The following is a 13,022-nucleotide window of genomic DNA, read 5'->3' as shown; positions in this document are numbered from 1 at the left end:
CAAGATGGGCCAGGGGCAGGATGTAAGGCTCACCTGCTTCCGCAACAGCTGCCTTCTGATGTATTTGGATGTACTATCCCACACTTGGCAGATTTCTGGAAAGCAAAAGACAGATCCCAAGATGCGGTGAGTTGGCAATGCCCATGAAGTCTGAACCCCCATAGCCACAGAGGTGACAGTGGTGTGTGATCAAGCTCTGCCTTGCCCTCAGCCAGCACTCGCACTGCTGGGGCAAGCTGCTGCACAGCTCCTGGACCTTGCCCAGCTTGCAAGCCCGCACTGTGCCCAGGACAGGCCTGGGGAGGAAGGGGAGGCATCAGATGCACCTTGGGAAGCACATTTGATGCACTCAGGGCTCTCCTTGCAGACGCCAGGACCCTTCAGAAGACCTTCCCCCGGCAGTGGCAGCCCCAAGCTTTCCACAGCTCATGTCCATCTTTGCGACAACAGTGCTCCCACAAGGGCCCCCCAGGGCCTTACCTTTGCTGGTGAGCTCCTTAATTAATGAAAGTTCCTCAGGCTTCAAGGGGCTGAAGAGCAGGTAGTGCTTCATCTTTGCCCCTGCCTTACAGCAGCTGGGAAAGAGGTGCTCTTCCTGCTACAAAACTCCCTTGGCTCCTCCTCCTTCTCCTCCTCAACACTTCCCAACCAGCGTTCTCTCCCACAGGCTCCCCTCGCCTTCTGCTGCTGGCAGAGCAGCTCCTGTGGAGCAGAGCAGCGCTGGCGAGAGCAACTCCAACACCTCCCAGGCCTTGCTGGGAAGTGTGGCCGGGCACGGCGGGGACGGGGTTTTATAGCTGAGCCCCATGATGTCACCCACCGTGTCACAAAGGGGCCGACACCTCATAGGCCACGCACATCTCGCCTCAGCATGGGCGGGGGACCAGAGTGAGGCCCCTGAGGCGGCGGTGCTGACGCCTCTGCCTCCATCTCTCACCTCAGCCGCCCTCCGCTTGGCAGAGAGAAACTTTGGGAAGCAGGCAAGGGAAGTGCAGCAAGGCCGAAGGAGCTTCGTGCACTCAGAACACGGCTGCAGAGCGCAAGGTAACTCTGTCAGAGGCCACAAGGAGAAGCCACCACTTTGCTTCGCGAGACAACACCGAGCCCCTCGTATACCCCAGTCGCACTGTGATGAACTTCATTCAGCACACGACGATCTACAAAGGAAGACCTCAACAGCACGTGGCACGGGAGCTGCTGCAAGGCCTTCCAACGGGAAGCACCTGGAACATGCATCCTCCCCCACACGCTCACAGTCCTAGAAGGCTTCACTAGGCAGGGCTCTCAACTTCCCAGCGCTCTGCTCAGCAAGCCCTACATCCCTCTACCCCATGAGCACAGCTGCAGAAGCAGTGAGTATGCTAAAGCCAGCCTCCTCAAGAAAGTCTTGTAGGCAGAAGGAAAGAGGAGACGGGTACCCCAGCAAAGAGCAAAGGTTCCATCAGCTCAATCCCCAACACAGGACCAGCAAGGACAATCGGAAGGGCTGGAGCTCCCTCCAAAAAAAGTAACAATGAGCCGTCATTGAAAAGAGCATGGTGCAGTGGATGGCAGGTACCAGCAGACGAGGCATGGTCACTAGCTCTGAGTGTGGCTTTTTTTTTTTTTTGTCTTCTTTTTCCCTTTCTTCTTATCATTTTTTTTATTTTTTTTTTTTCCTGAGAGAAACACTTGCCTGTCTCTGCCTGTGTGCAGGTTTCTTCCTTGGGAGACAGCGACCAAAGGTGGCAAGATTTGTTCATCTTCTTAATCTGCTGATCCTATCAGCAAGGGTTAGAGGGAAAATGGTGTGGGAGGAGAGTCGGGACCTCACTATGACTGTTCCGAGGGAAGATGTAGGGTATATAATAAATAACACACCTGTGCTGTTTTACTTTCTCTTCCCGTTGAAGTCTTATCTTTATGTCTCAAGGGATGAACAACCTTTTCCTTCTTTTTTCTTCCCGTATGCTGTGTTTATTCTAGTTTGCCTTGTCCTTCACAACAGCGGTCCCATCTTCTCTGAATTTCCCCCGATGTTGCACTTGTGTTTAGGCTGTTAGTTGTAAGGAGGACACATTTGGGACTGCACTTCCTTCTGTGAGGCTGGGTTAAGCTCTGAATTACACACTTGCTGAATATTAATAGCAGTGTGGTAGCAGCAGAGCATTTGTGCAGCTCAGTACTCAAATCTCCTTCTGCAGGGTTGCACTTCAGCCATTAGTCCCCCTGTCTATATCCAATGCCCTCTTCTTGTCTTCCAAGCCAGTCCTTTCACCACATAATTTTAAGAGGCCTATCAAGCGTGACTTCCTCCTGGTGAATCCGAGGAATCTGGGGGTGCACAGGGAGCTGGGAGGGGACACAGCCAGGACAGCTGACCCCAACTGGCCAAAGGGATGTCCCATAGCATGTGGTGCCATGTGGGACAATAACACTGGGGGGGGTTGGCGGGAGAGGCCACTGTTGCTGAGCAACAAGGTGGGCATCAGTTGGCTTGTGGTGACCAGTTGCATTGTGCATCACCTGCTTCGTTTATTCTTGTTACTGCTTTTTTTTTTTTGCTTTTTTTTTTCCTTTCTTTATTCCTTTTTAAACTGTCCTGATCTCAACCCTTTTTCGTCACATTTTCTCCTCACTTTCCTTTGAGTAGGGGGAGGGCGAGAGACCGGTGTGGTAAAGTTTAGCTAGCCATCACTGTGAAAGCACCTCACGGCTAACGGTGTTTTCTTTAGCTAATCAGAATTTTCCCTGCTACTGCTTGTTTTTGCTGCCTCCCATCTCTTTGCTAAACATTTCTAGAAAGACTCTGTCTCCATCTTGTTCATGACTATCGACAAGGAGCTGAATATACCTATAAGATTCCCCCTTACATTTCTCTTTTTCTAAACTAAACCAACCCAGATTTTTCATTCTGTCATATGTGACACCCCTGTAACCATCCTCGGAGACCTTAATTTTGCTCATCCAAAATTCTCAATATCTGGGTGATTCCAAACCTGGAGCAGGCATAGTCCTAAAACTGTTGAATAGGGGGGAATCAGTTTTTCCTACTGCCTATATACAATTTCCATAGATGTGTATGCACACACTGCATACATACAAATGCATATAGTATGTATGTGTATATATATATAGGTATATAGGTATAGTTTGTCTGCAACGGAGTCACAGTACAGAATTTGTAGCTAAGAAAAAGCGCGTCAAGAACTGGGGCTGATTTTAGAAGGGTGTATGTGTGCCTTAATGAACAGGAGTAGTATCCGATCATGTTTACTAAAAGAAGTAGGCAGAGGCAGTGAGATTTATTCCGATGGGATTGATAGCAAGTACAGGTATTTTAAAGACCTCTAGTTTAGGCAAGCAAAAGGAATCATAGAATGGCTTGGGTGGAAGGGCCCTCAAAGGTCACCTAGTTCCAGCCCCCTGCCACAGGCAGCGACGCCCCCCACCAGATCAGGTTGCTCAGGGCCTCATCTCAGTAGTTGAGGTCAGTTGCGTCGCAGCAGAGCAGCCGCAGCCGCAGCCGCAGCCGCAGGCCCAGCGCCCGACCAGGAGTTACAGGGGGATCTCGGGCCCCTGCTTCGCCAGGGGTGGCCCGGGCGGCCCGGGCGGCCCGCCACAGCAGCGCAACCAGGCCGCAGCCGCCAGCTCTCAGGAGAGAGGCTGAGGGGAGCGGGCGTCGCCAGGGCAGCGGTGACCGCGGTGACTGCGCGCACGGCCTCTGCCTCGAAACAGCCTCCGGGAGGGCGGGGACGCGTCGCTGCCCACTGCGAGCAGGGAGGGGCCAGCAGCGCGTGAGTACCGCCCACACCGACGGTCACTGGCTGAGAGGAGCGGCCCCGAGGCAGGCACATCCCGCAGCTCAGCGCAGCCGAGGGGGGGATCGCGACGCGCAGGGGCGTTCCTGCATCGAGGCATCCCCAGGGAGCGGAGGGAGTCGCCAGCACCCGCAGCCCTCAGAAGAGCAGCCGACGAGGCTCACACAAACCCAGCAGCGGTGGGGGCTAGTATAACTCTTCCAGGTTGGACCAACCAACCGTCTATATTAGAACCAGTGCCACCAAAAAAGCACGAAGGCTGTTAGCAATTGGAGATTGCTGTCTGAGAGGCACTGAAGCACCCATTTGCTGTCCAGACAATCTTGCCAGAGAAGTTTGCTGTCTCCCATGGGCCTGCATTTGTGATACCATGAAGAGGCTACCAGGCCTGTTGAAGCAAGAGGACTGGCAGCCATTCCTCCTGTTTTGTGTGTGCTTAAATGAGGCTGCAATGAGGAGACTCCAGAACATCAAAAGGGACTTTCTGTGCCCTGGAAAGGTGTTGAAGGGATCAGGAGCAGAGGAAGTGTTCTTTGACACATGAACCATTCACTGTGAGAAGAGCTTCAAGCATGTTGCCTGTGCCATCCACCTCCAGCACGCAGTCAGTAAAGAAGTTCACGGTGACCACTTTTCTTTGCACAGTAAGAATGCCGATACCCTTGAAGAAGAATTTCACATCCTTTTCTCCAGCAGGGCACCAGCGAAGAGAAGCATGTTCTCGTGGATGCACTGCTCTACTCTTTGTCATCAGAAGTGGATGTCTGAGGCAATCTGCTCAAAGTCCAGTGGAGCAAGTAGTGTCTCAGCTAGAAAACAACCTTTTCTTTTTTTTGGACATTCAACCTGGAAAAGCAGACCACTTCTATTGAAGGTCTTAAGTGATGACAGGGAGTGTGGAGAAAACCCCAAAGGAATCCCGCAAGAGAATCCAAGAATCTCCCCAAAGCAGGAGAATGGGTCTGTGGGCCCACAAATTATAGCAGAATCCTGCTTGTCATTCCCGGCCATTGCTGCAAAGCAGCAAGTCCCTGGTGGCAGACGGTCCTCATCAGCACTGGGAGAAGCCCTGTGCCGCAGGGCCCAAAGTCCCCCTGTGCGAGCTCCCCTCCACCAGGAGAGGTGGCTCGCAAACATGGGAGCAGTACTGGGAGTTGCAGGGCTTCTCCTCTCCTCTTTTGTGTAAAAAAAGGCCATGCACGGAGCAGCGTGGTCAGTCCAGCTGGCAGCAGGCACCAGCACTCTTTATTTGGCAGTTCATCCTTTGGAAGGCGCCCTTCACACCCCTTGCTAACAGCTCTCACACTGCAAAGGGGGCAGCGCCATGAGCAGAGGTGGGAGCTTCTGCTGGAGTGTCCCTGGTACTGGTGCTGGCGCCTGCCTCAGCTTTCGATGCTGGAGTTGATGGCTACGGCCTCTGCAGCTGGAAGCTGCAGGGCCGCTTGTGGTTTCCTGGCGTGGACGGCACGCCCTGGGCCTTCCCACGGTGGTCCAAGAGCCTTGTCTTCTCCCCTTTCCTGCAGGATCCAAAAGAAAGGCCATCAGCTTGGCTGGGGAAGAAGGGACAGAAATGTCCCAAGGCCTCAATCAGGCTTCTAGCTGTGGGATGTGTTGCTACATCCCACGCAGACGCCCACCATAAGACACTGCCCCTTGGCCCTTCGCACACACAGCCTTCACCACGGGACCTATGTCATGCCTCAGCCTGGTGCAGAGAGGTCCCTGGGCATGGCATTGCACCCAGCTCCTTCCCATGTCATGAGGAAGGAAAGGACGCTGAGCCCAGGGAACCCCTGATAACCCCTCTGCAGCTCCGGGCCTCCAGGCCTTAGCAGGGCTGGCACACACTTACTCTGTCTGTGCTATCCTGGGGAGCTGCGGTTCATCCTGCCACCCCTCTGCTGCCATCTGGCTCACAGGGTGTTGGCCTTTGACATGTGTCATCCTCTCCTTCATCTTCTGGTCATACTCTTTTCCCAGAAGGTAGGAAGGACATTGTTCACCCTCCAGCATGTGGTGGAAGTTCTTCTGCAAAATGAGAAGAGAGTCTCCTAAAGAACTGCTGCAAGGAGCTGAGGCTGCCCCTCCCAGTGCACTCCTGCAGCAAATGGTGCTTACAAGCAGTGGGCTACCCTCTCCAGTGGGGTCTTTTTCCAACAGCTAGAGTTTTCAAGGCTGCAGCCTTTGCTCCCTGAGCCCAGGGCAGGGCCTGCCCTTTCTGCCTGCGTGTGTGCCTCTGCTGAGACAGGTACCTTGCACAGTCTCACTTTTGTCTTCAGAGCCCAGGAACAGCTGGCACTGATCCCTCACAGGGAGGTACATTCCCTCGGCAGACCCATGCCCATGCCCAGCTCGCTGCTGGCTTGGCCCTTTGCTCCTTGCAACAGCTCCTCCCGCACAGCAACGCGCAGGGGAGCGGGCAGACAGCAGGCACCTGCCTGGCCAGGTGGTGAAGACAAAACTGCCGTACCAGAGACCTGCGCTGCTCCCCTCCCTCCCAAGGAGTATGGGAAATGCCTGCTGGGGGCATTTCTTTCCTGGGGGCTCTGAACGCATGCCATACCTGCCTGTGCTCCATCATCACCCTCCGTAGTGTTGAGTCGTATTGGTTCCACGTTTCAGCCTCAAGCTGTCTGAGCTTGTGGGCCATCAGTATTCGTTGGCGCCTTTCCTCTATCTGAGCGCGTACAGAGCGCCCCCTCTGCAGGCAAGGGAAACACAACCGAGTGCAGCGTTAGTCTCTTCTGGCTGGGCACAGGCAGGAGCACAGAGACGGTGGGCAGCAACAGCTGCTGCTTCTGCCTTGCTCTGGAGTCTCCAAGGGGAAACGGGGCTGGCAAATAACTATGGCGTACCGGTCTTGAAGAGTCCTGAGCAAAAGCCCTGTGCTCAGGGGGCTTAGGCTGTGGATGAGCTGGAGGTGTTGGCTTCTTCAGCTCCTCGTCAGACCTCTCATGAAGTGGTGGCAATAATCTAGAAAGACACAGCAAGCTTAGCTTCTGGGAGTACACTTGGAGACCGTTTCTAAGAGCTGGGCTCGCAGCTCACACCTTAGCTCCAGCAGCACAAGGTGCTTGTGCAGGAGGAAGACCACGTCTCCACCAGGACAACAGCTGTCCCTTTGATGTTTCCAGTGCCTTTTGACATGGCCACATGCACTGCAGCCGAGGGAAACATCTCACTGGCACAAAACCATCTCAATTCCCCCACTTGTGTGGGGAAGAAGGGACAGAAATGTCTCAAGGCCTCACTCAGGCCCTTAGCTCTGGGATGTGTTGCTACATCCCACGCAGATGCACAGCATGAGAGACCGTCCCCTTGGCCCTTTGCACCCACAGCCTTCCCCTCGGGACCTGTGTCATGGCTCGGCCTGGGGGTGCAGAGAGGCCCCTGGGTGTGGCATCGCACCCAGCTCCATCCGGTGTCACGAGGAAGGGGAGGACTCTGAGACCAGGGAAAGGAAGACAATGGCTCCGGGACTTAGGGCCTCCAGGGGTCTTCCCAGACCTTAGTGGGGCTGGCACACCCTTACTCTGTCTTTGCTCTCCTCAGGGGCTGTGGCTTTTCATGCCACCTGTCTGGTGCCTTCTTGCTTGCAGGGCTTTGGCCTTTGACATTCTCCTTTATCCTCTGTTTCAGCATCTGGTCATACTCCATTCTCACGAGGTGGGAAGGACTTCGGAATCCCTTCAGCATTTGGCAGATGGGTCTCTGCAAAACCAGAACAGAGTCTCAAAGATACGCTACAAGGAGCTGAGGCTGCCCCTCCCAGTACACTGCACACTTTTCTGCATGTGTATGTGCTTCTGTGAAGGCAGGTGCCTCACAGAGGCTCACTTTAGTCTTCAGGGTGCAGGTACTGTGGGCACTGATCCCTCGCAGAGAGGTACGGTCCCTCGGCAGACCCGTGCCCATGCCCAGCTCACTGCTGGCTTGGCCCTTTGCTCCTTGCAACAGCTCCTCCCGCACGGCAACGCGCAGGGGAGCGGGCAGACAGCAGGCACCTGCCTGGCCAGGTGGTGAAGACAAAACTGCAGTACCAGAGACCTGCACTGCTCCTCTCCCTCCCAAGGACTGGGGGAAATGCCCGCTGGGGGCATTTCTTTCCTGGGGGCTCTGAAAACATGCCATGCTCGTGCTCCTACTCCGTATGCATGCATGGTATTGGCCCCACAGTTCAGCCTCAAGCGCTTTGTGCTTGTGGGCCGTCACTATTCGTTGGCGCCTTTCCTCTATCTGAGTGCGCACAGTGTGCACTCCCTGCAGGCAAGGGAAACACAATCGCGTGCAGCGTTAGTCTCCTGGGGCTGAGAACATGCAGGAGCACACGGACTGTGGACAGCTACAGTTGCCTCTTTTGCCTTGCTCTGGAGCCCCCAAAGCAAATCAGGGCTGGAAATACCTATGGCGTACCATTGTCGGAGGGTCCAGAGGAAAAGCCGTGGATGGCCGTGGATGAGCCGGAGGTTTTGGCTTTTTCACCAATTTCTCAGACTTCTCTTGAATTGGTGGCAGGAATCTAAAAAGACACAGCAGGCTGAGCTTATGGGAGTACTCTTGGAGGCCGTTTCTAAGAGCTGGGCTCGCAGCTCACACCTTAGCTCCAGCAGCACAAGGTGCTTGTGCAGGAGGAAGACCATGTCTCCACCAGGACAACAGCTGTCCCTTTGATGTTTCCAGTGCTTTGGCATGAGCACATGCACTGCAGCCGAGGGAAACTTCTCACTGGCACAAAAGGCTCTTGCCTTTATGTCCCCCAGCTCCACCACAACACTCCTCCAGCTGGCTCACCTGGCTTGGTCACCTTGCTTGTTTTCATCCTCCTTGGTTTTCTTCTCTGCCATCTTGGCTAGAGAAACCCTTCTCTGAGCCAGCACCACCGGGTCCAGCACACTCACTGCAAGAAAACACCACGATGTCACCTCTGTGTCTGTGCAGGGCAGCGGCAGCAGCAGAGCTGCTCAGCCGTGCCCACCCACACTCATTGCCGACCCTGGGAGCCACCATTCCTGGGGCATTTTGTCCCACACAGCTGCCTTCTCTCCCATGCCCCACACATCAACATTGGCCCTCCTGCCCTGCGAGGACGAGAGGAGAACATGCAACCCCCTGCCAGAAGCCCACTGGGACATTACCTCTTCGGCCACCCTTGCCCCAAGGCTGCGGATCTCTTTTGGGCTTGATGGAAATCGGATTGCAGTGCGGGTCCTGAAGTATAAGCCTGGAAACAGATAGACACCACTTGTCAAAAGAGGCACTGTGTTCCCTTGGTGTCCCCCACTAAGAAGCTGCTGGCAGGGTTCTTTGGGAGCTACTGCCGAGCCTTTGGAGGACACAATGGCCTGTGCGAGCTGAGGGGCCCCACAGCCTCCAGAAGCTTCTTCCCGCGCTTCCCTCGCCTTCCTGCCAGACCCAACACAAGTCCTCCTCGCTGTCCCCTCACACCCTCCCACCACTCTCAGGGACCCTCAACTGCAGACTGGCCGCTTCATCTGCACTGCCCAGAAGGACTGAGCAGGGGGTCAGCCTGGAAGCCCTCCCAGCAACGAGCTGGTCCTGCCTCACTTTGGCAGGAGAGAAGCATCATGAAGGGGCTGCACCCAAAGCACGAGCTGGGCACCAGCTCCCCTGGCCAGCCAGATGTTGCAGAAGAGATGGCACTCACGTTGGTAGTGTGATGAAACTATTTCCACTGATACGAGTATATTTATTTTTGCCGTCAGATGCAATCATATCCGTCATCTTGGAGTCCTGCAATGGGACAGACACACGTCAGCAGAAGCCCAGGATATGTGCTCCTTGCTTCCAAAGGTAGCAAACGTTCCCACTGCTCAGGGACATGGCTGCCTCTCCAAAATCCTCGCCCCACTTTCTCCTTTGGTGTCATTAGCCCCTCACACAAACAGGCCCAGGTGCTACCAAGAGTTTGTATAGCTCCTCGAGCCTGTCTCACCCGATGGCGAGGCAGGCAAGGAGAAAGCAGTTTGAGAGAGCTTTGACAGCATTGCCAGAGCTGCCAGCAGCCCCGGAGACACGAACCACTCACCGTGAGAAGAGCTTCATACATGTTGTCTGTGTCATCCACCTCCAGCAGGAACTCAGTGTAGAAGTTCATGGTGACCACTTTTCTTCGCACAGTAAGAATCCCGATACCCTTGAAGAAGAATTCTACATCCTTTTTGTCCAGGAGGGCACCAGCGAAGAGAAGCAGGGTCTCATGGATGCACTGCTCTACTATTTCTGGTCGGAAGTGGATGTCTGAGGCAATCTGCTCAAAGTCCAGCGGAGCAAATGGTGTCTCGACTAGAAAACAACCATGAAGCAACAACGTCAGTCCCCACGCATTTCAGCAAATTCACACACTAAGTGTGGGCAGCGCCCAGCCCTCGTGCAATGCTGTGCCACGGGGAAGGCCCTTGCCAGCTTTGGCCACATCTCCAGAGCAGAGCAGATGGGGAACAGAAGGCCAAGGGAAGCTTTGCCACCTGCTACGAGCATCCAGCTAGAGGGTGGGACGAGCCGCAAAGAGGGGGCTGACTCCCAGGGGAGGGGCAGGTTCTGGGATGCTGTATGTGCACCCACACTCGGCCTGTCCATGTTGCAAGACACTTTGCTCTGCCATGGCACAGGGACGACTGCATGGAGCAAAAGGCAAGGGCTGCACAGGGAAAGCAAAGCAAAAAGCTTCTTACTAGAAATTTCGTTCTCGGCACACTCGAGCTTGTAAAATGTCTTCATAAACCTGCAGGGCTTGAACACGGGTTTCTGAACAACCATAGCCTTGCCATCGGCACTAGTGGTGTCTGCTGGCACAACGGCAAAGGTTCCGATTCCGATATTCACCACCTGAAAACGCAAGCAAGAAGAGGGATCAATGGCAGTGCTGGACAGAGCTGCAAGGGTGCTGCGTGACTTGCGGGCCCTGAAGATGGTGCTGCGTGGCCCAGGTCCAAAGGGGCAAGATGGGCCAGGGGCAGGATGTAAGGCTCACCTGCTTCCGCAACAGCTGCCTTCTGATGTATTTGGATGTACTATCCCACACTTGGCAGATTTCTGGAAAGCAAAAGACAGATCCCAAGATGCGGTGAGTTGGCAATGCCCATGAAGTCTGAACCCCCATAGCCACAGAGGTGACAGTGGTGTGTGATCAAGCTCTGCCTTGCCCTCAGCCAGCACTCGCACTGCTGGGGCAAGCTGCTGCACAGCTCCTGGACCTTGCCCAGCTTGCAAGCCCGCACTGTGCCCAGGACAGGCCTGGGGAGGAAGGGGAGGCATCAGATGCACCTTGGGAAGCACATTTGATGCACTCAGGGCTCTCCTTGCAGACGCCAGGACCCTTCAGAAGACCTTCCCCCGGCAGTGGCAGCCCCAAGCTTTCCACAGCTCATGTCCATCTTTGCGACAACAGTGCTCCCACAAGGGCCCCCCAGGGCCTTACCTTTGCTGGTGAGCTCCTTAATTAATGAAAGTTCCTCAGGCTTCAAGGGGCTGAAGAGCAGGTAGTGCTTCATCTTTGCCCCTGCCTTACAGCAGCTGGGAAAGAGGTGCTCTTCCTGCTACAAAACTCCCTTGGCTCCTCCTCCTTCTCCTCCTCAACACTTCCCAACCAGCGTTCTCTCCCACAGGCTCCCCTCGCCTTCTGCTGCTGGCAGAGCAGCTCCTGTGGAGCAGAGCAGCGCTGGCGAGAGCAACTCCAACACCTCCCAGGCCTTGCTGGGAAGTGTGGCCGGGCACGGCGGGGACGGGGTTTTATAGCTGAGCCCCATGATGTCACCCACCGTGTCACAAAGGGGCCGACACCTCATAGGCCACGCACATCTCGCCTCAGCATGGGCGGGGGACCAGAGTGAGGCCCCTGAGGCGGCGGTGCTGACGCCTCTGCCTCCGTCTCTCACCTCAGCCGCCCTCCGCTTGGCAGAGAGAAACTTTGGGAAGCAGGCAAGGGAAGTGCAGCAAGGCCGAAGGAGCTTCGTGCACTCAGAACACGGCTGCAGAGCGCAAGGTAACTCTGTCAGAGGCCACAAGGAGAAGCCACCACTTTGCTTCGCGAGACAACACCGAGCCCCTCGTATACCCCAGTCGCACTGTGATGAACTTCATTCAGCACACGACGATCTACAAAGGAAGACCTCAACAGCACGTGGCACGGGAGCTGCTGCAAGGCCTTCCAACGGGAAGCACCTGGAACATGCATCCTCCCCCACACGCTCACAGTCCTAGAAGGCTTCACTAGGCAGGGCTCTCAACTTCCCAGCGCTCTGCTCAGCAAGCCCTACATCCCTCTACCCCATGAGCACAGCTGCAGAAGCAGTGAGTATGCTAAAGCCAGCCTCCTCAAGAAAGTCTTGTAGGCAGAAGGAAAGAGGAGACGGGTACCCCAGCAAAGAGCAAAGGTTCCATCAGCTCAATCCCCAACACAGGACCAGCAAGGACAATCGGAAGGGCTGGAGCTCCCTCCAAAAAAAGTAACAATGAGCCATCATCGAAAAGAGCATGGTGCAGTGGAAGGCAGGTACCAGCAGATGAGGCATGGTCACTAGCTCTGAGTGTGGCTTTTTTTTTTTTGTCTTCTTTTTCCCTTTCTTCTTATCATTTTTTTTTATTTTTTTTTAATTTTTTTTTTCCTGAGAGAAACACTTGCCTGTCTCTGCCTGTGTGCAGGTTTCTTCCTTGGGAGACAGCGACCAAAGGTGGCAAGATTTGTTCATCTTCTTAATCTGCTGATCCTATCAGCAAGGGTTAGAGGGAAAATGGTGTGGGAGGAGAGTCGGGACCTCACTATGACTGTTCCGAGGGAAGATGTAGGGTATATAATAAATAACACACCTGTGCTGTTTTACTTTCTCTTCCCATTGAAGTCTTATCTTTGTGTCAAGGGATGAACAACCTTTTCCTTCTTTTTTCTTCCCGTATGCTGTGTTTATTCTAGTTTGCCTTGTCCTTCACAACAGCGGTCCCATCTTCTCTGAATTTCCCCCGATGTTGCACTTGTGTTTAGGCTGTTAGTTGTAAGGAGGACACATTTGGGACTGCACTTCCTTCTGTGAGGCTGGGTTAAGCTCTGAATTACACACTTGCTGAATATTAATAGCAGTGTGGTAGCAGCAGAGCATTTGTGCAGCTCAGTACTCAAATCTCCTTCTGCAGGCTTGCACTTCAGCCATTAGTCCCCCTGTCTATATCCAATGCCCTCTTCTTGTCTTCCAAGCCAGTCCTTTCACC

Source organism: Anser brachyrhynchus, assembly GCF_964034855.1.
Source record: "Anser brachyrhynchus genome assembly, chromosome: Z".
Lineage (NCBI taxonomy): Eukaryota > Metazoa > Chordata > Aves > Anseriformes > Anatidae > Anser > Anser brachyrhynchus.
Note: the sequence above shows the minus strand (reverse complement) of the source record.